This window comes from Typopeltis vanoorti, chromosome 18 (genome assembly GCF_054136105.1).
Source record: "Typopeltis vanoorti isolate ZY-2024b chromosome 18, IOZ_Tvanoo_1.0, whole genome shotgun sequence".
Classification (NCBI taxonomy): domain Eukaryota; kingdom Metazoa; phylum Arthropoda; class Arachnida; order Uropygi; family Thelyphonidae; genus Typopeltis; species Typopeltis vanoorti.
The window spans coordinates 66,068,679-66,091,088 of record NC_143566.1 but is presented as its reverse complement, the minus strand read 5'-3'; the positions used below and the strand labels follow the sequence as shown (position 1 = coordinate 66,091,088).

Here is a 22,410-nt window from a genome sequence, read left to right as displayed (position 1 = left end):
TGGAAAAGATCTAGGTTCGATTCTCGCCTCTACGCGATAACTCATATATGGACTTTGTATAAGGTGAGTAGTTAGCTGATAGTATAGTAAGGTTGTATTATCCCCCCCCCCTCGGAAACTCTGGTTTTTCCTACAGAAAAACAGGAAAATCTTCAGGAGAGCCCATGCATCGAAATGACAAAAATACTATACAGTTTAGGGGGTGTCGTTCAGACGGGGAATAACCCAATGTTAACAGTGGATCATCTGGAGTAGACCAGCGATGAACCCTGGATTCCATGGAGCTGGCATGTAATAATAAGAATAAACAGGGCTCCTCGAAAACCTGATTAAGTTGATCACATCACTCGCTGTCGGAAACCGACGCATGCGCACATTTTCAGGTGCAAGAAGGCGATGTTTTTAAGTCTGTCTCTAGATAAAGCAGTAATCAGTGATTCTAGTATGTTATCGGTGTTATATTTTTGAATGAATACACATTAAGTTATTTATTATGAGTACTGCTTTACAGTTCAGGTTTCCAATGTTTATTTTTCTTTGTTTGTGGATCCCACCCGCGAAACGTGTAAGTCTAGCACGTTAGTACCATGGGTTATGTATACTAATAGATTTTTATCAATTTTACATTTATTTTATTTATTACAATTTGTATTTTTATTTATATTTTACATGGTCCAGTTCTTTTGTTCTAGGGGACTCAACATGGAATTTTTTCAAGCCACTTCAGGCATCTAATTCGGTGCTTGATTGTTAAGTACCGAGAAAGTCATTGTTTAATCACGCACGTGTAAGTTCAGAAAGGATTGTTTACATTTAAACTGTTATGGTATTAAAATTCGCAAGTGTGTGTGTGTTGGGGAGGGAGGAGAATGGAAAGGGAAAGACTTGGAAACGAACAAGGCAATAATGGATGTGTATTTCCATTAACTCCGCGTGCGCACCCACACATTCGAAATATCGGTAAGTAAAATAAAATAAGAATAAAAAAAGGAACTCAAGAAATCCGATTAAGTTTTAAAAGAAGCAGATTAGCAGTGATTTTTTTTTTTTGTTACTGTATTTACATCAGTAATGTACCTGTTCTTACGGTTAATTTAACTGTATTGCTCTGTTTGGAAAGCGTAGCTAGTTAATTAAAATACCCATGTTATCAGGTCCTCCTATAGTTGTTCTAAAAGAAAGCAACAGAGATTTTAAGAGTCTTCTTTTGAAACTTGTTATCGAAAATGAGAAACGTACGACGGACGCTTTAAGGGAATCGTTTCCATTGTTACTTGAAGGTTATTTCTTAGAATATAAGGACAGACCTATTATATCGCAAGGTAGGATAAGAATTCCCCCCTCACCAAAAGACAAGTTATGTTAAACCATCCTTGTAGTAAACAATGAGCTGATTGTCAGACAGTTGTAATCAACACAATATGATCAGTCAGATGAGGAAGTTTGAACAAATTTTAAATGAAGTTTGGTATGCGGAAATAAACTTGAGAAGAATTTATTACACCATGGTCGATCGTTGGGACTTGAATAATCACTGTTATTATCCTACAGTAGCCAAGCGCAAATTTTGTCCATTATATTAATGAAACACAATCTATAAACCTTGTCTTGGCCCTTGATGTTTTTTCCCCTACTAAGTTTCAATATTATATTGGAAATGGTTAATTTCTCGTATATACGATTTTCATGAAATAGTAGAAATATATTCAGCGTGAGACTTATTTTGTTCATGTATTTAAAAGATTAAATAAATATAAAACATATTTAACTGAGCAGAAGAACGTTATAATGCATCTCAACCATTATTTCTACAATTTCATTGTTGCATAACTAAGGAAATACTGCATATATATTTATTCAACTATAGTTGCATTAGAATTTTTAATGATGAAGGAAAAATTATTTAAATCAGAACTGCAAACTTTTCAGACCAGAAGACTAAAGTTAGACATGCAGGAACCGCCAAAAGAGGTAGTGTGCAGTTGACAGTGTCGATCTAGAAGATCTCGTTCGTTTTCCTGACGAAGGCGTCACCTATATCTTCCGCATGGTCAGTTACATTCATTCTGATAGAAAGACAGAATTAAATTTTATAAATATTTAATAGTATTTCATGTTCGCAGATCTTATCCTTGAACACATAAAGAATTAATGTTACCAGATTTCAGTCAGATGGATGACAGTGTGTGTGTCTTGAACTAGCGCGTCAGTGTCTGATATTTTATCGATTTATTATTTTTAGATTACACCAATACAACTAAAGCTTTGGTTGCATTATGTTTGTTAATCGTGTATGTTTTTGGGGACACTTTGCGAGATGAAACAAACTTTTTTCATGCCGCATGAGACCGACTAACTCAAATTTAGCTGAAAAGAGTCTGTAAAGATACCGCTGATACCTTTCGAATCGAGTCCTAGACAAAATTCGAACCTAGGCTTTTCATCTTGTGACAGAGGGTGTTGTCGCTACCGACTGCCCTACGGAGGTACAGTATCTTTAAGTACGATGTTATCAAGGAAGTCATCAGAGTTTCGAGTTTCCCCAAAATATATATATCGTCCATTTAATATTGATCCGGAGGATCATATCGTTTTTATTTTACTTTTATTTTCATTCTGCCGGCTAACATAAAACATGCGACACAACACAACAAAGAAATATGCCAGAATAACAAGGATAAATTAGTGTACCAATTTGGTCTACACCATCATTAAGAACAGCAGTCAAAATCCTATCCTTAATTGCGTGCGTAACTGGTTGATGTTAATTACAACTGTCTTCATTTTATTAATTAGATTCTCGGAGACTAATCCCACTTTCCCCCAACACCTCTGGCTGCTTGTCTAAATACTTCAGAATCAAAATCCAAGACTTCCCTCACAAGTTGCATCTTTCTGTCCTAGTTTTTAAATACAGTTTCTAACACCGCTAAAATAATCACGAAAAGTCAAAGATACTCTAAGTAGGTGATTATTCAGATTTTTTTTATTCCTTCCAAGACATGTTCTGCATTACTTTTGAAAAAAAGGCTATTTACAAGCGAAATATAATGTCATGTCTGTTAGAGAGAGAGATGGACAATGTTATTACTATTTTTTAATTATCATAATATAATAATGAATTGTGGAATGAAATATTTAATACAATTGATAATTTTTAATAAAATTTATTAATTTATTATTCCATTGATTGCAGTTATTACATTAATATGCCTATTTGCATTTCTTTATGCGAATTATTTGGCTAAAATATGAATAAATATCGGAAAGCGGGTTCAAATATATTTCTTCAAAGCAAACTTGTTTTTTTTATTCAACGATCTATCTAAACTAATGCCGGCCAATTTGGGCTTCTTACCAAGTATGCGTGTGTGATTACAACATTTTTCATTTGCGGTTTGCAAAAACTGTTTAGCATTTTCTTAGTAAAACGATTTACATTAATGGGATTCTCCACAGGACTGGAGACAATGAGAAACGAAGAACCAACAAGCGTGAATCCTCTGAATCATTACCGAGACAACACAAATAATGCACACGCCAAGTAATGACCAGTTTCAGAGAAAAAAAGTTAGTGACCTGAAACTAGCCCCACGTAGGACTGAATATCATCAAACGAAGCTGGAATGAAACACTCTTAGTAATCATGGCCAAGATTGATGTATTTTAAACAAATGAGGGGATATTTCTTTTTTTTTTTTCGGATTTAATTTTTGAAAACTATTTTCGAAAAACATAATTGTTTTATTCATATCTTTTGATTTTAGTTCTTACACGAAAATGCACTCAGCGCTGCTTTCAGTGGATGTTGACCTCATAGGCATGATTTATACTTATGAGTTTCACTGATTATCATGAAAGCAATCGTTATATTGATTAATAGAGAAGATCCGCTTGTCCGAAAAAGTCCTCATTAATTAACCAATAAAATCCCGACGAAAGTAGCAGAGACGGTCCTGTTTGCCAGTTATCCAAGAAAGTCCTCATTCTGCTAATTAATCAAGATGGTTTTCATTTATATTTATCCAATCTCATACGGTGGATGCATACTTTTTCCTTTCTGAATAATGGAGTTTTCATCTCAGAAAACAGACAAACCGACCAACAAACACACTCAGTTAACCCGCCATGATATATTGTCCTCACAGTCTTATTGTTTGGCGTAATCTAAACAACAGGTAATTTCATTTATAATTAAATGAAAACTGATGAAAAAAGAATTTTATTTGCAAAGAAAATTCCTAACAGAAATGTTAACTTATATCCGCGCGGTTAGCCTAGTGGCTGTGCGCTTCGCAACCATATACCGGGGGAAGTAGTGTCCAAGGTTCGATTCCCATCGGTGACGTGAGGAGCTGAAGGATCTTCCTTAGCCATAGCCAAGTTAGCCGGTCTTGGGATTCAGCAGGGTTTTTCCCCCAATTTATTCTGGGGTTTTTCATCCCGCAAAGCAGACAAACAGGCCTTGAGAACTCATCACTACTGGACATAGGATATGTAAGGCTGACTACCTTATCCTGTGAACAGCTTGAGGTCCGATGATTAATAAACCCTCGAGACCGCAAGGTAAAATCGGGTATAAAGGAGATGAGATGAGAAAATTCCTAACGGAAATGTTGAAGCTAAAGTACACTAGTATCACTGATCAATTGAAAATTGTTTACAAAGAAATCCTTACGCCTGGAAGTTGTTTTCAGTTCCTTCTTTACTTTTTTTCATATAATTTAGATTAAACATGAATTTTACGAATAAAAGTACGTCGTGTTCACCAAGAATAATAAATTGAATACAGAAGTAGTTTTTGTATTTCGAAGTGGTTTGCACAAGAGCGGTCCCTGGATGATAGAGTTATCGTAACACTTAATTCATAGTTCCTAACCACCTGCATCGGTCATAAATATTTTAACCAATAATTCCTTCTCTATTTATCTCACACAAGCTAGTTATTTGAACTGCAAATGGCTCGATTTATCCATTACAATTACATTTGGGAATTACCTATAAGGATATGTTTTGTGAAATCGAATTCTATTTTTAACTCGAATAAATTACTGTTTACTTCAATAAAAATATTTCTACGTGAATAAGACGTGTTATCTGCTCGATAACTAAGCACAAAATCCAATTATCTATTTTTTTTTCTTGAAAACAATACGATGGGATTGGAACTTTTTTAATCTAAACACATATTTGAAAGCATCGAAAACAGTTTGTAATGATTTTATTGTTCAAAAAATCTGGTTACAATCAATACATTTCAAGTATTCTGGTGGGAAGCTTCCTAAAGTGTGACAGAAAATGAATACATACGTTTTCAGTAAATACAGCATGGGAGCAGTTTTTCTGTAATTGAGAAAGCGTACTTAATCTTAGAAGAATAGCATATAATGGAAAAAACCAAGCTTTTTTTTTCACTCGTCATGTACCCAATATGAGGCGATATATATATATATATATATATATATATATATATATATATATATATATATATATATATATATATACTGTATTTTCAGTCGTTATTGTATCCGGTATGAAGCGATAAAATGTGCATACTCTAAAAACTCATTGAATCTGTAAATACTGAATCTATTTTTCAGCTTTCTTTTTGTTTCTGGCTATAGGAAATAATCCAATCCAGGAATCTCAGTTTGATTCGGCTTTTTATTTCAAATAAATAATTTCTTAACATTTTGAAACTAGCTGGAATTGAATAGTTCCTGAAACTTTCTTATTTCTTCTTGTTTCTTAAGCATTTTTCGAGGTGGAACAAACGATGTTCTTCTTTCACATCGATGGGAACAAAAGAATGAAGATTGATCAGCTGACAGAACTTGAGTGCTAGGAAATTCTATTCTGTGCAAAGAACTCATTTTTTTGTTCCCCGTGATAAAAAGTGCAAGAAAATACGGAGAATTCACTGATGAAATTCGTAACTGGACCACATTGGAGTACGAGATGCTTAGTACCTTTTTATAATTTGACTGAAGTTGGCTATTTAGTTTTTACAATATATTTTATACATTTTTGTTTTTGTATTTCAGTGCTATCGACTTTTAAGTAGTTGTTTTTGTTCTGGATTCAAATTCTGATGGAAATAACCATCAGTGTTGGCAGTTTTCACTAAACACTAATACTCTGTTTGCTTTCTGCTTCATCAAGCAGCCTTTTATTTCCAATTACAACCCACAGTTACGTAAGAAAACTTTAGAGATATTGTATCGACTTCTTTTAACTATTCATTAGAAAGTTGACAACGGACTCCAGAGGTTATTAGCGGGTGGTATTTCGCCAATTACGTCGATTTCTTTTATTTCCGATTTTTAATGTTTGCTTCAGTTCTAAGAATGCGACTCTTTCTTGATGAGCTAAATTTTTATTTGGTTGCAATGCTGAATGTGACCTTATCACATTTTGCTAATGTTTCTTGATATAAATGAAGAGAAGGAAGAGCCGTTGCCCTAAGGACTGTGTTAATTACTGTGCAAAAATTTGTTATCAGTACTATCGATTCCTATGCCTTAAAACTTCAAAATAGTTCGTTCATTTGAAAAGTAGCGCTGTCTCTGGTTATTCAGTTTTTCGTTTTGATCTTTAAAGAGATAAGTTGTGCCTCTCGTAGGGACACTGTAAGTAGCGTTACTTGAAAAGGTCAAGTTACCTTGCCAAGTTTCATAGAACTGTACTTCTTAAATCTTTGTTGGCTAATGATGCTAAAATTCAGTTCTATTATTTCTGTAGAAGAATACGACCAAGTTTCATCCTGCAGGAAAACATCTCGGTTGGAGAAACTGATGGATCAAAGCCAAATATTTTAGCTAGAAAGTGTTTGTTTTTGTTTGCCGGAAAAGTTTGTGTTGTCAAGTTCCGTACTGCTGTTAAGTAGACGCAATCGTTGGAAGCTGTTATTAATATCACCTGGTAAATATTTTCCTCCAAAACTTGTATTATGAGATTCATCTTGTTGACATTACTGCGACTGCTTTATTCAAAATATACATCACAGTATTCAGACATTGAATTCATTCCTTGTTATCGATTCCGTGCAATAAATAATAAACCATATCTCTAGTTCACATAAAAGCGTTAATACGCTACATAGATCTTGACGACGAAATGTCAAGTTTCTTGTAATTATTTGGAAGCGAGATGTCACATCCTTCTTAGTGGACAACAAATAAATGAAATTATTTAATTATATATATATATATATGTATATAACGGATATACATATTATAGGAGCAGAATAATTTCTTTTTATAATAGTAGAATAGTAGAATAATTTTATTTTAGTAGAATAAGTAATAGTAGAATAATTTTTTTTCTTTTTTTATATTTTTGCATAGTAGTTTTAGTGTCCTATATATGACTTTAATAATCTTTGCGATAAATTTTGATAAATTCGCAAGCTGACACAGCCTAAATTAGATTTTTTCGATTGCATATATAAATGTTTGGTCACGATATCTAATCTTTAGTATTCAGCCCCGTTTTTGAGGAAGGAAGGGAGAAAAATGTATTGGTTTTTTTTTGTCTTGATTTTGTCCGGATACAACAACAAATATCTCAAGAGACAGTAAACACAAACTCTTCTTCCTATATTATTGGAAATTGTAAAGAACTGATTTTAATATATCATCGGAGACCAACAGAATCAAACGATGGAATGTGCATGAAGTATTTGGTGATTGATACGCAAGTGCGCAAGCACATAATAACAAGATAGTTTCTCTCAATATAAAGTTGTAGGATGTTGAATAAATAGCTAGTGGGCTGATTTCAGATAAATACTTTATAGATCTAGAAAAACACAGCACGAACGACCATCTTTCATATTTATTTATTGCACTTCTGTTTATTCTTTTGACATTTCGAATGATGTACGATTTGCATTATAGTTATGAGAAGAATTCTTTGTAGTGTTCGCCAGAATGAAAGTCTTAGTTTCCATATGTCTCATTTATTACAAGAACAAACTTTATATTCACTAGTTTACATTCTTTTTTTTTTTTTGGTTTCTGCCGAAATATTTTTCAGTTCTTCCACTTAAACAACTCCCGCTATGTAAAGGTCATCAGAGAAAATGTGAAAATTATTACAAGAATTGTAGAAAAAATTTCAGCAACTTACTTTTGACTTTGACATGTACCATTCTTTATGCCTAACTTCGCTCTGTACACAAGAATACTGATTAAAAAGAAAACACCCATCGTAAATATGGGCATTGCTTTAAGAAAGCTCATTAAAAGATTGTATCGAAGAGTCTGAGAATTTCTGATGTATTTTTAAGTTTTTTTTTTTTTTAAATGCTTCCCACCATGAGCGAAAGATTTTGCTGGAACTTTGCCAAAGATGCTTTCTTTTTTTTTCTTCAACCATCCGTTGCCCTGTCAGTATTGAAGGGAAGAATATAGTGCACTAAAATAAGGAAATGAATTCGCCATAATGTTAGATATTTGTGCTCTGCGCTTTTAAAGAACTTGCAGGCGTAAATTACGGACATTGAGGACCCCCCCCCCCATTTGTCTTCTAATTGATGGAAACGGATTTTTACGATGATAATATCACCGGACTCTAATAACATTATTTATAGCATTGATGTGCCAGCGAAAAGCAAATAACCGGCAACAACATGGTTTAAAAATGGAAAAATGAGAGAGAGAGAGAGAGAGAGAAGAATTCGTTTAATTTGCGTAATTAACTAGTGAAGAGCCGTATTTATTTTGTGTGGTATTTAAAAAGATAAACAGTTTCGGACCCTATATTGATCACATGTTTATTCTGACATTGATTCTTATCAAGATAAAGATACTAAATAAATTTCCAAATTATATATATATATATATATATATATATATGTGTGTGTTACGGTTAAAGTGATAAATCCGGTTATTATTAATAATTACCGGTTAAAGTGAATAATTAGAATTAATCACTTTAACCCGTTAAAGTGAATAATTCCTAGAGGAGTCTGATAAATGTAATAAAAACATGTTTATAGGTTTTATGTATAGGTTTTCATTCTCAATAGGTCCGCGCGGTTAGCCTAGTGGCTTTGCGCTTCGCAACCATATGTTCGATTCCCGTCGAAGACGTGAGGAATTTGAGGATCTTCCTCAGCCAAAGTCGGGTTTTTTCCGCCAGTTTATCTGGCGTTTTTCATCCCGCAGGCAAACCGGCCCAGTGAACACACACGGATCTACAGCCATAAATACTTAACCCCCCATGAGGGGGGAGGCTCAACTCTCCCCAATAGGGACGGGGGAGAAAAAGGGAGGAAACTCCATACGATTAAATAAATAAATAATTCTCAATAGAAATTATAACAGGTCAGGTTAGTTTATAATGATTTCCAACCGAAAATGGTTATGTTAGGTTAGTTTTTATAATAAAAAAAGTAAAGAAAGTATTTCTTTCGCACTCAATGAAATCAGAAATCATTATAAACTAACCTGACCTAACCATTTTCGGTTGGAAATCATTATAAACTAACCTAACCTAATCTTTATTGGTTAGGTTAGTATAGGTTAGGTTAATTTATAATGAAAAAGTAAGGAAAATACTTCTTTTGCACTCAATGAAATCAGAAATCATTGTAAACTAACCTAACCTAAACTAACCTGCATGCCGCATGACGAACCAGAGTGTAGTCGTAGGTAGTAATGGGAATAAAAGATAAAGATTGTTGTGAGTCGAGCTTAATAACTGCGGGCAGATAAATGGGGATAACAAATAAAAGTTGTTGTGGGCAGATAAATGGGGATAATAGATAAATCAGAGAGGAACTGATCACTGTTTTTCTCCATTGATGAAGAAAGCGGTATAGCAATGACGTTTATCTATTATCCCCATTCATCTACTCGCAACAACGTTTATTTGTTATCCCCATTTATCTGCCCGAATCATTAAGCTCGGCCAACAACAACATTTATCTTTCATCCCCATTAATCTGCCCACGACAAACTACGACTACACTCTGGTTCGACATGCGACATCCAGGTTAGGTTAGGTTAGGTTATAATGATTTCTGATTTCATTGAGTGCAAAAGAAGTACTTTCCTTACTTTTTTCATTATAAATTAACCTAACCTAACCAATAAAGGTTAGGTTAGTTTAGGTTAGGTTAGTTTAAAATGATTTCCAACTGATAAAGGTTAGGTTAGGTTATAATGATTTCCAACCGAAAATGGTTAGGTTAGTTTATAATGATTTCTAACCGATAAAGGTTAGTTAGATTAGTTTATAATGATTTCTGATTTCTGCTTTCATTGAGTACAAAAGAAATACTTACCTTACTTTTTTCATTATAAACTAACCTAACGTAACCTAAGCTGTTATAATTTCTATTGAGAATGAAAACCTATATATAAAACCTATAAACATGTTTTTATTACATTTACGAGACTCCTCTAGGAATTATTCACTTTAACCGGTTATAAAGTGATTAATTCTCGTAAATTATTCACTTTAACTGGTTATTGTTAATAATAACCGGTAATTATTAATAATAACCGATTTTATCACTTTAGCCGTAACATATATATAAGAAAAGATAGAAAGGAGGGAAATGCAAGAAATATATATATATATAGAGAAAAAGGAAATTTGAGCGTAAGATAGCATTAATATAGTGACTGCGAAACGTGGGTTGATTGTTATAAAGATGTCAGCGAATTGTTGCAATCTTAATCAACTATTCAAGTGCATTATAAATCAATCAGACTCGAATTTCCTAAGAAAAGCTTTCCGAAGCTTTATATTCGTCGAATATTCGGAACTCAACAAAAACGTCTATGCTGTTTCTTCCTTCAGACATTTAGACGGCTTTGTTTTGCACCACCGCTTTGCATTCAAACCTGAGAACAGCATAGGCAACTTTGAAAAATGGATTTCTGTTTTGTTGTCTTGCTTGTCGTCTGTTGAATAGAAGATTATTTCAGTTCACGAACGTAGTAGATTGCTTTTCCTAGTAACGAATCATTAAATCTCCGCAAGTAACAATAGTGAAAACAAACAAAAAAAATTAATTCAGATATATTATTCTCTTTTTTATGGCATCATTTACAAAGAATAACATTCGACTACATTTAATGATAATTACTTGGATAGACAGATGTCTTAATAGCATACTTAGAAAATGTGACTTGTAATGGAAACTACGGTTATTATTTGATATTCAAATCTGAAATATTTAAACATTTCTTGCCACAAAACTGTTATAGAAAATCTAAATCTTTAGAAATTATTTGTAGGAAATTTATTACAATCTTCTTAAAATATTATTCTATCATTTTGTCTCTTTCGTCTGTAACTTCAGTTACAGAAAAACAACACTGTCCCGTTATTGATATGCAATTAGATGGTTGGCCGGAAGTGACGTCAGAATTGAAAGTTGTAAGAGTATGTCAAAAATATTGGTAACATGTTGAGGATAATGAGACATACTTGCAGCGCCATCTTCTGCAAAAGTGATGCGCTTTGTAAACAGAACATGAAGTTGAAGTAACAAAAATATCATAGCAGAAGTTATTTAAAAAGTTACTATTATATTAGAAATAATTAAAAAAAGTTTTTATTATACATCTGTTTCATGAGCTTTTCAGAGATGGTATTTGACAGTAATATAACATGAACTACAAAAATGATTATCGAATAAGACGGAAAGTACCATTAATTCTAATCGCTGCATCAATCCCTCCCCATAACAACTTCACCAGCTGCTACAGTCATGCTGTACATCGATAGTCAGACTCACAACCTAAATACCTTTTCACGTGTCGCTAGTTTTATCTAACAAATTACTTACCACCACCATATGGTATCAAACTAATGATATCTTGACTCCTTTTTTTATCTTATCCTTTGGTTGTTGTTTCTATTTTAGTTATACTCACTCCATGTGAAGGAGCATACTTCTTAATTTGGCCTTTTAAATGTTTAAAAAGAAGAAAATCCCGTAATCTGCTGAGAAGGCAACAATCCAATGTTCAGCTAGTTCCCATAGTAACAGTCCAAAGAATTTTCTGCATTATTTTATAATCAGCATATAAAAATGACGCAGTATAAGATACATTTTTGCAACGATAGCGCATTTATTATATTCTACCATTAAAGAATATTTTTGATTGTTTTGTATATCGTAAAATGTAATAAATATTTTCCGATAGAAGTGCTCGGTGGTTTCACGGTTGAGTGAATCACCGTTTGTTTACAAATTTGTTAACTGAAATTTGTTAACAAAAGGTTGAAATGATTGAGCATTTTGTCCGTCTTCTTGTAGAGACTTTAATGCTCTGTGAATGATGGAGTGGCTTAGAAATTCATTCTATGCGAGCGAGCGCGCATACACGCATATGCACTATATGTCCATTCTATCATTATACAGACAGTGATTGATATACAACCATTGGTATAATTGGAAGTCCTGGTTTGACCTATTTAGCCACTTCATATTTATGTAACTTCTTAAACATGATAGTAGACTACTTGTCCCCCCCTCCTCCCCTTAACGATTTGAGTGGTACTTTTGTGCTGTGTCAGCGATAAACAAACTATTTGTGTAAACAAGTACGAGACTTCTATTATCCTGCCCCCCCCCCCATTCTTGATGAATTCTCAGAGGACATATCGATCTATACCATCTCAATGATGGTCACATTGCAGCTGCACGTGGAGCTAAAAGCTCTTGATATTTTGCACTAATGAAAGTTCAACACCCCGTCTTTTTAAACACATTATTTTTTACGGATGAAGTACCGGTTTCACATATAAATGGCCAATTTATTTATTGTTGAAAAGAGATATTAACAATATTTTTATATTTCCTAAGAGCTATTGAGATAAGTAATTTGAAATAAATAAGGGTAGCAACCTCACATTTATTAATAAAATGTTTGCTTTTTTAAGATAAGGCTTCCGGTTTCAAGTAGTGTAAAATATAATAACAAAATCTGTCCATGGTCGTCCCTAGACAGAACATCCAGATGTGTTCCACGAACTTGAGATCAGTACTTTGGACAGGCCAAGGCCGATTTATATTGATTGATCAGCGCGAAACTTGTCATACTGCCAGATAGAGATCACTTCTTGAAAGAATTTTGCATGAATTGTATAAAATCATGCATTCTTCAGAATAGCAGTAAGTGATGACGTCTGAGAGAAAAGTTGCGTTGTTGAACTGAAGCACAAATGGCTATTGTGTTGAAGAGGTCACACTGTGTCGAAGAAGAACACATTAAAAAGTTTTCTTAGAAACTGGGATACTTTCCTATAAAATATTATTTTTTATTTGTTTATTATATGATGTAGGAGTAAGAATTTAATGGCTTAAAATGCTTAGCAGTGAGTTGGAATTCTTTATATATGTATATATATACAAGTATATATTTCGACAAGACTAAGTTATTACAACAAATTTGCATCTAGAGCTACGTACTCGATGGCTATCATTACCGTTTTGAATTCGTTGTAGAAAGAGATGGGATCATATTTAGAAAACATAATCTGAATAAAATAACACATAATAAAACAATCAAGAACCGACTTTCCAACTGTCATGAGATCATGTGCCACAGCGGAGTTTTGGGCTTGATATTAACAAGGTAGAGAGCTCGTATAATAGCTTTTGGTTGCAATCTTGCGTAATAGCTTTTTTTTTAGATTTATGGTAACTTGCTTCTTTGATACCGGCTGGTAAAAAAAGAAATAAGGAAGAATTTAGGATAAAAATCTTTCAAGGAAATTTCCATAACAGCTGGAAATATATCCACTAAAACGGAGGCCCAAATGGATTTCTTTCCCCTTCTCTTTTTTTCGCATTTTGTCCCATCGCATTTTATCATCTTAACCTAATTGATAGACCAGAATAAAAATTTTGTCTTTCTTATTGTTCATGTCATACAGACATGGTTTTGGTACGCTAATGACATACTGCAGGAATCAGAATATTTTTCACTAGATCATTCTCCAGCAGGTATCCAAACATCCTCCTCCAGCAGATTCCACTGTATTCAGGTGACATCCATTGTAATAATAATACCATCGTATAAACTATAATTTAACAGTCATCTCTCACCCATACTTTTCTTCATTTCAGTATATTTTTGTTTGAGAAATGAGAGAAAAGCTGTCTGAAAAACTGCAAGCAAATAGTAAGAACACATTTGAGACTTTGTTATATGTATTACTTTATGCTAGCTAAAAGTAGAACTCTGGAAAGTTCTCCTTTTAGAACCCAAATTAAATATTAAATCCAAATGAATGATGTCGCTGATGAAGAACAGAGAAACAATTTTCTGGCATCCTTAATTTATTAAGGATGCCAGAAAAATAGCCGTTTGGCTTTCAATTTATGTTATAATATACAAACACACCTTTATGGCATTCGTATAGTAAAGGTATGCAAGTTCTTTTCACTTAAACCTTGTTATCTTCCAGGTCTACCTACTCACTGATGAGACCTCAAAAAAGGTTGAAACCGGTCTGAGTAGTGACCTCTCCTCATAATATAATTACAGTATTACATCCCCTTAGGGGCTGTGTTTTTACATTATGAGAAAATATCAAGGATAGTGAGGGATCTTGCTCCACCTTTGCTTCGAGTTGCCTTGGTGTTGTACTACCAAGTGGTCATTTACATTTGGATTTGCCGATAGCTTTTGGGTATATATATGAAACTCATAGATTCGTAGTTCTCGATCTTAGAGTTTTGCTTACTGGCAGTTGAACAACAAGGGATTTGTATCCCCTTAATTATTATTAAGGATGCCAGAAAAATAGCCGTTTGGCTTTCAATTTATGTTAGCATTTTGAACTTGTTTTTATTCATTTAAGAAAAAAAGGTTAAATTGTTTCTCTGTTCTTCATCAGAGACATCATTAATTTGGGTTTAATCAGAAAGTCCAAACATTCGTGAAAATATGCAGATAACTAATAAGGTAGATAGATGATCATGGAAAATAAGCCTTTGCACGCAATAAAGTCCAGTATGAATAAAAATGTGCTGCATTGAATTATTAGAGTTGGCTACATTAGTGAGTTTGAGTCTGACGTTGCTGTTTATAGTAAAACGTTGGGATCAGGGAGTGGATTACACAGTCCAACGAAATTTTTGCTGACTTTTATATGAGACTTGTTTTTTACTAATTTGGGTGCGCTGATTTCAAATATCAAACCAATTTTTCTCTATCACGTCAGGTTTTTCCTCTATGGCATTTTCGTTTTGCTAATTTGTAAGTTTTTGATAGTTTTAAGGAGGCAGTACTATTTAGAGGATCAAAAAAAATAGATTTTTTAATATTATTTTATGAAAGTATGTACTTTTAAAAATCTGTTCCTAACTTTTTATCAAGAAATTCGAAAACTTCCCGAAGATATAGCCTATTATTCAAAGCGGTGCGCAGATCAGAATCGGAGCGCTCACCGCTCTCGCTTGTTAGTAAACGAATAAATGCGTAAGAAGCTGCAACGGTACGTACTGGCGCTTTGAATGCGAGAGAGGCCGATAATTAGATACATAACTACTTAACAATATTCATTAAAAATTACAAGAATATTTATAAAAAAATAACAATTTTACTTACACATGAGTTTCAGGGAATAAATTTTTGTTTGTAGCAATTTCTGCTGTGTGTTCTGTTTTGGCAATCCCTTTGAATACTCCAACAGTAGTCGGCCATCATGTGAGAATCCCATCTTCCTTGGTACCGATCTTCCATAGTTTTCAAGTCTTGATGAAATCTTTCGCCTTGTTCATCGCTTACAGCACCTAAATTCTCGGGAAATCTATCAAGATGACTGTATAGGAAATGAAGCTCATGTTGCAACCTAGGCGCTGGAAATTTTCAAGCATTGTTTCCACTAGATCTTTGTAATTGCACGCTTTTTTGTTTCCAAGAAAATTATTCGCAACCATCGTAAATGAAGTCCAGGCTTCTTTCTCAATTTCATTCATAGAGTTGATGAAATTTGGGTCTCTCATTAAAGTTCTAATTTGCGGTCCATGAAATACACCGGCTTTAATTTTTTCATAACTAAGTCGTGGAAATTTTTCACATATGTATTGGAAACAGTCACCTTGTAAATCTAAAGCTTTAACATACTGATTCATAAGACTTAGTTTGATGTGTAGAGGTCGAAGAATGATTTATTCGCTGTCGATTAAAGTTGATTTATAGCATTCTGTTCTCCAACATTTAAGGATATTCTAAGAGGCCAATGTTTCTGACTCCAGTGTTGGTTTCTAGCTCGACTATCCCAGAAGCACGGAAACTTTGTATATCCTCTTTGAAAGCCAAGTAAAAAGTTCACCATTTTAAGATCCACACAGATGATCCAGTTATGGTCTGTATATTTTAATAACTTCAGAACCTTTTTAATGTCCTCATATGTTTCCTTTAAGTGGACTGAATAGCCAATAGGAATTGAGCCATATACATTCCCATTGTGTAGTAAGACACACTTGAGACTTCTGCTTGAACTGTCGATAAATAAACGCCACTCATTTGGATGATATTGTACAACACTCATTTCAGTTAGTAAACCTGGCACATTGTTACAGTAAACAAACCCACACTCGTGTTTAAAATGCTGTACAAGATTACTTTCCCTGCTACGATAAAAAGTTATCTTCGTATCTTGCTCCAGTAAGTTTTTTTCATTTAATCTTGAAGCTAACAATTCCGATGATTCCTTTGATAGGCCCAAATCTCTTACTAAGTCATTCAATTCCGCTTGAGTAAAACGTTGCGGTCCAGAACTAGAAATTAAATTTTCATTGTCTAAATCGACATCCGGGTCTTGCTCCTCAAGAACATCTGGCATATCCGATCATGCTCGTTCTCAAGTAAAGGAAGTCCTTTATAAATTGGCACGGCTATTTCATTGAAATGAGCAACTGGCCGAATTGCTGAGTCGAGATTTGGATACACAATTTTTTTCTTATTCTTCTTATTATAACCAGAAGTCTGAACTAAACAAAAATAGTAATCATCTACGTGATTTTTCGGTTCATGCCAAATCATTGAATGCCAAACGCTAATTTTTGGCGTTTTCCCTTGCTCCACTGTCGTAAATTTTCTACACATGACTTACACACTTTATTTGGAGCCCATGATGAGCAAAGTACACTTTCTTAACGAAATCAGTGATATTTGTCCTTTGACTGGGAACAGTAAAGCTGCCACAAATGTAGCAGAAGGAATCTACACTATTGACACATTTTCGAGTAGTAGACATGATGTATTTTCTTCACTGCCGACTAACATGCAATTAACAAGACAAAAAAAACCAGAGACTTTATTGAAACGTTATAAGCGCTCATCATACTTTCACGATCGATTAACGATTGACTGATTTCGATCGTTCTTTGTCTATGACGCATATAGCATTCATTTGTTTTAGGCAGTTGTCATCGCCTACTTTTCATCCCCTAAATGTATTAGATCGGTTATCGGCCTCTCTCGCATTCAAAGCGCCATTACGTACCGTTGCAGCTTCTTACGCATTTATTCGTTTACTAACAAGCGAGAGCGGTGCGCGCTCCGATTCTGATCTGCGCACCGCTTTGAATAATAGGCTATATCTTCGGGAATTTTTCGAATTTCTTGATAAAAAGTTAGGAACAGATTTTTAAAAGTACATACTTTCAGAAAATAATATTAAAAAATCGATTTTTTTGATCCTCCAAATAGTACTGCCTCCTTAAAACTATCAAAAACTTACAAATTAGCAAAACGAAAATGCCATAGAGGAAAAACCTGACGTGATAGAGAAAAATTGGTTTGATATTTGAAATCAGCGCACCCAAATTAGTAAAAAACAAATGTCAGATCATAATCAGCAGAAAATGTTTTTTTGTTGGCCAGTGTTATTAATTAAATGGTGAAATGGCGAAGTCAGGGATTGTTGCTTTTAGATAAGCGAAATTTTTATGCTAGTACGGTTGACTTTAGAAAAGTATTGATTAATTAATTTTAGGCCTCTTCATTAACTTAGAAAATTAATTTTTTGTTAAATGCATAGCAAAAACAGCAATTAAATACCAGTGGCCTTGCACTGGTAAATTAAATGCACAATACTTCACTTGATCATCATTTTCTGATAAAAGTGGGAAAGAAAGTAGATGTGCTAATAATAAAGCTAATTTTGATACTTTTGGTAAAGTAATTTATTCACTTATATATATAAGATTTAATTTGTATTCTTAAATCAACATATGTGTAAGCTGCTTTTCTCCATATCATCAAGCTTCACGTATCGTTTGTTACGTATGGGATGGACAGAATCTATTTATGTGCTCTTCATTTGACAAACAAAGCTAGTTGGAATAGTTAAAAAGTATCTTGCATTCTGTCTGATGTTTTATATTTTATCTGTTCAGCTTATTAGATGACGTCTGATTTTGTTTTTGTCACATTTATGAAAAGAAATATTCTTTAAAATAGAAATCCATGTGAAAAGTGACTGATTCTTTTGTCTTGAAAAAAAAAAAAAAGATAAATATCTTCCCAATTCTTTGACGTGTTTTCTTACTCTCTGACCAGATACATATATACTTTGCATTTTCCTATTTTTTCCATCTTCTTTAATCTTGCAATGTCTACTGGATTAAAGAATCTTATTAACTGGACGGAAAAAAATTTCTTAGATTTTACTCATTATCTGAGATGTGTTTCGCCTCGAGGTACATGCGTTTACTAATGAACAGACAGCATCGCTTTGGATAGGTTCTTATCGGAACTTGAAAAAAAAATGCAGTAGCTTAATTCTTCGTGTTTGGCAATGAACTCAAATTTCGGACTTCGATTACTACTTCTTTATTCGTATAGTACGAGACGACTTTAGCTACCGAAGCCCGATCTTTCCGAATTCTAAAGGATTTGCTAAAGAAGCTAATTAACTACTAAACGACCAACTAGCAAGAGACTCTCTTAAAACACTATAAGGAAAGAAATAAATGCTTTTTTTTTAAAGCTTAGTTAAATAAAGCAGAATGACCTATAGACACACCAAGTCCGCTTGTCGCGTATTTCATTCCTTATGATGACAGTTTTATGACGACATTTGGCATTGTTGTTTCTTTCTAAAATGTCTTTCAATTTTGTTTTTGAATCAAATTAAGTACTTTGATCTACCCTTGTATAACCGCGTTTTTTAAATAATTCCTTTGCGTATCTTTTAGCTTTCTGTTTGGGGTCGTTTTTCATTAGTAATGAATGAGGATGTTAATTTTTAATTTTTTTTTTATCAGCAGTGAGTGCTGCATGTTACGGAATTGTTTTACAATATATTCTGGTCACGTGCTTGCATTTTATGATACCTTGAGTGAAGTGTTTCTTGGAAGCAAATATGGACTGTAGTCCATATAGACTCCAGAACAAGCCTATTTGGGCTAGTTCTGGACTGTCCATTAGTTATCGTACATGGAACCCCACGAAGACGATAATATTCATAAATAAATGTACTCGATAAGGACGGGTTACTATAGTTACCAACAAGACAGATGCTTAGCCTATTTATTGAAACTTCTGCTCAATTAGTTTAGTTGAATAGAAATAACTAAAGTTTTAGTTTAACAGAAACAATACCTAGCTTGCTGATTAAATACTGAAAACAGGTATGAAGCACATATTACTTATACTACATAAACTTGGCACATTCTTCCAACTGTAATTTTAAATATTTTTATGAAACATCAAAATAATTAAATACTCCAGGATCTCTCGTGATAAATAATATTTAGTATATGAGATAAAGAAAACTGTCTTAATTAATGTTAAAATATGCTTTTGATGTCATGCAAAATATATATTATTTCTTGTTTGTAACACAACATTGACTTGCCATAAACTTAAATGAGAGCAAATTAGATAAACACAGATCCTTTAACCACTTTGTTATTCATTTCTTTTCTGTCTTTTTTCCCTTTTTCCGAAACAAAAAACTCATACATATCGCGGTATTGAACTTTTAAAACTATTACCATGGATGTCAACATTAAGCTAAAGGTGTTCTTGACAGAACTTCTTAGCAAAAAGTGAACACTTGCTTTGGTTGTGTTACATTCAAATATTTCATATCAGCAATAGATCCTACTCATGCACATTAAAAATGTTTTAACAATGTCGTTCGAGTCATCAACCAGAATTTTCGAATGTTTGGAAACTCTTCTGTTTTCTTTTATTTGGTTGCCTGTCGTAGTGCATAAATATCATTGCTAGAAACTACTTAATAACTAAAGATGGAAAGAAAGCCTTTCCATTGACAATTTACGATTGTTCATTAAAGAAAAAAGATGCGGGATACCAAAAATCAAAAAAGCCAACCGCTATTTAATGAATTCCTTATCTGCTTCATCCACGCTAGAAGTTATTTAGATACACTTCTTCGACTATCTTTCAAAAAAGAAAAAAAAATCTATCCTTTCGACATTGAGCTGTATTATTTTTAGTTCAGTTTAACAACTATTTTGCCCCCCCCCCACACATTGACATCCCTCATTAGCTAGCGAATGATAATTCTATTAAAATATTCTATTATTATCTTGCTCACACGCAAGACGAGTACTAAGAATAGTGCCAGAAACGTGAGGTGTTAAAATATGGGATAGTGGTGCAGTGATGACTGCTAAGAATGCTCTGAAAGAACAAATGCTTTGTTCGCCCTGAACAGTTATTTGAATTAGTAAATGTTTATTTTAGTTTTGTTTCCTATCTATATGATTATAGACTTGCTTCCAGTTTTATGAATTTATAGTCTTGACACAATCTCTTTCCTCATCACTTCATATGAAATAAGATACTAATGATTTTTTTTTTGTAGATTTATGCTGAAATAGTTAATATACCTCGCGCTGTTCTTTCTTTTCTAATTTCAAATGGTAAAGTATTTAAACGCTTTAAAACATTAAAATTAACGATGGCTTAAATTACTTCGGTATCACGCTCTAGAATACGTGATCAATTCTCCCCTTATAGAGAAAAATTAAAAAAAAAAAACTTTTAGAGAAACCGAGCTAAATTGACAGCAAATATGGATATTATCCTAGAAGTTATAAAATTGTGCATTTTGTAATAGTAATCTTGTATAGTGACGTCATTCATTATCACAACAATTGAATAGCGAGCCGTTTTTAGCTTTTTTTTTTTTTTTTTTTTTTTTCAATTTGGAAATGCTGTTCTGGAGACCAACCGTGGAATTTTTTCTTCAAGTCACTTCATAAAGTAGGGCGGTAGTCTTACATCAGATAGCCCTTACCAACCAAATAAGATGTGGATTCGACATATTTGGTTGGCGAGCGTTATCCACTTTCCAACCGGGCCGAGAAATGTACTGGATTTGTAATGTAGACAGTATATTTTTTTTGACATATGTAACGCACATAATACTGTATCATTTGGAATTATTGTTTTCAAAATTAAATTCTGCGAATTAAAAAAATGGTCTAATTTAAATGCAAACTGGGATGAACGAATAAATTTTAGTAACAATGTTGTACCATATTTCATTTAAATCCATCCATCCGGTTCAGAAATAGTAGCGGTTCCTACGCTCTATTGGATTCGTACCAGAAATGGGAACAGCTCATCTGAATTATATGACTAAACCACATTCCTTCAGTTAAGTGAATAGATATTGCAGTTCTAGCTGGAAACATGCTGTTCTGCCAAACAAGTGTATAACATGAATATACTGAAATAACTCGCTCCTTTTCAGAGCATATCTCCTGTTGCGAGAGAAAGAAAGAAGCTAATTAATCGAAACATCTCGTTACTTTGTGTTTGATACCAGCACGTAATAAACACACTAGTGGGACATTTGGTTATTTCTTAGTATTTGACTTTAATATCAATATTGTAATACTAGAAGATTCGCCAATAAAAATGCATGTTGGTTGTGGTCACCATAAGAAGTTTATTTATTATTTGTTATATCGATGAATACACCATGTCGTCAAAAAGCGGACACGTTCGAGGCAATGGATGCACACTAGATGACCGTAGTTGTGTGCAATATTGAACAAGGGGAGTGGCTTAGAGTTCACTACTTTCAGCAAGGTGTTATCATAGACTGTCATATTAGTCAAGACTTATAGCAATCCAATATGGCTGACGAAATTAAAGACGGACCTATAAACCATTAATAGAAAGTCAAGAAATAATGAAACAGTCTAATACAAACTAGCAGAAAGGGACTGAGTACTGAAAGAATGTCGTGTGCCTTTTTCATCGTTCAGTATTAGATTCTGTCACATAGGAGCCCAGGATATTCACAGTTTTGGAAAATTACGTACACACTATGGTGTCCGTGGAAGGGTTCCTCTGTATAAGCCAAATCCTCCTCCCTTCCACCCAAGCAATTCTTGGGTTCGACTTGCAAGATATAGATCTTTCTGTGATTAAACCAGCAGAT

General features: G+C 33.6%; 2 protein-coding genes across 2 annotated transcripts in view; one reads left to right on the top strand and one right to left on the bottom strand.

Annotated features, from left to right (window-relative positions):
* The window catches only part of LOC150096725 (uncharacterized), a 460,240-nt gene that overhangs the window by 223 nt on the left and 437,607 nt on the right, over positions 1-22,410 (top strand). The window contains exon 2 of the mRNA XM_090408697.1: positions 1,930-2,050. The gene's annotated coding sequence lies outside the window, so the exon portion shown is untranslated. The remainder of the gene's footprint in view (positions 1-1,929; positions 2,051-22,410) is intronic.
* The window catches only part of LOC150096728 (pyrokinin-1 receptor-like), a 144,971-nt gene that overhangs the window by 69,057 nt on the left and 53,504 nt on the right, over positions 1-22,410 (bottom strand). The gene's annotated exons all lie outside the window — the stretch shown is intronic.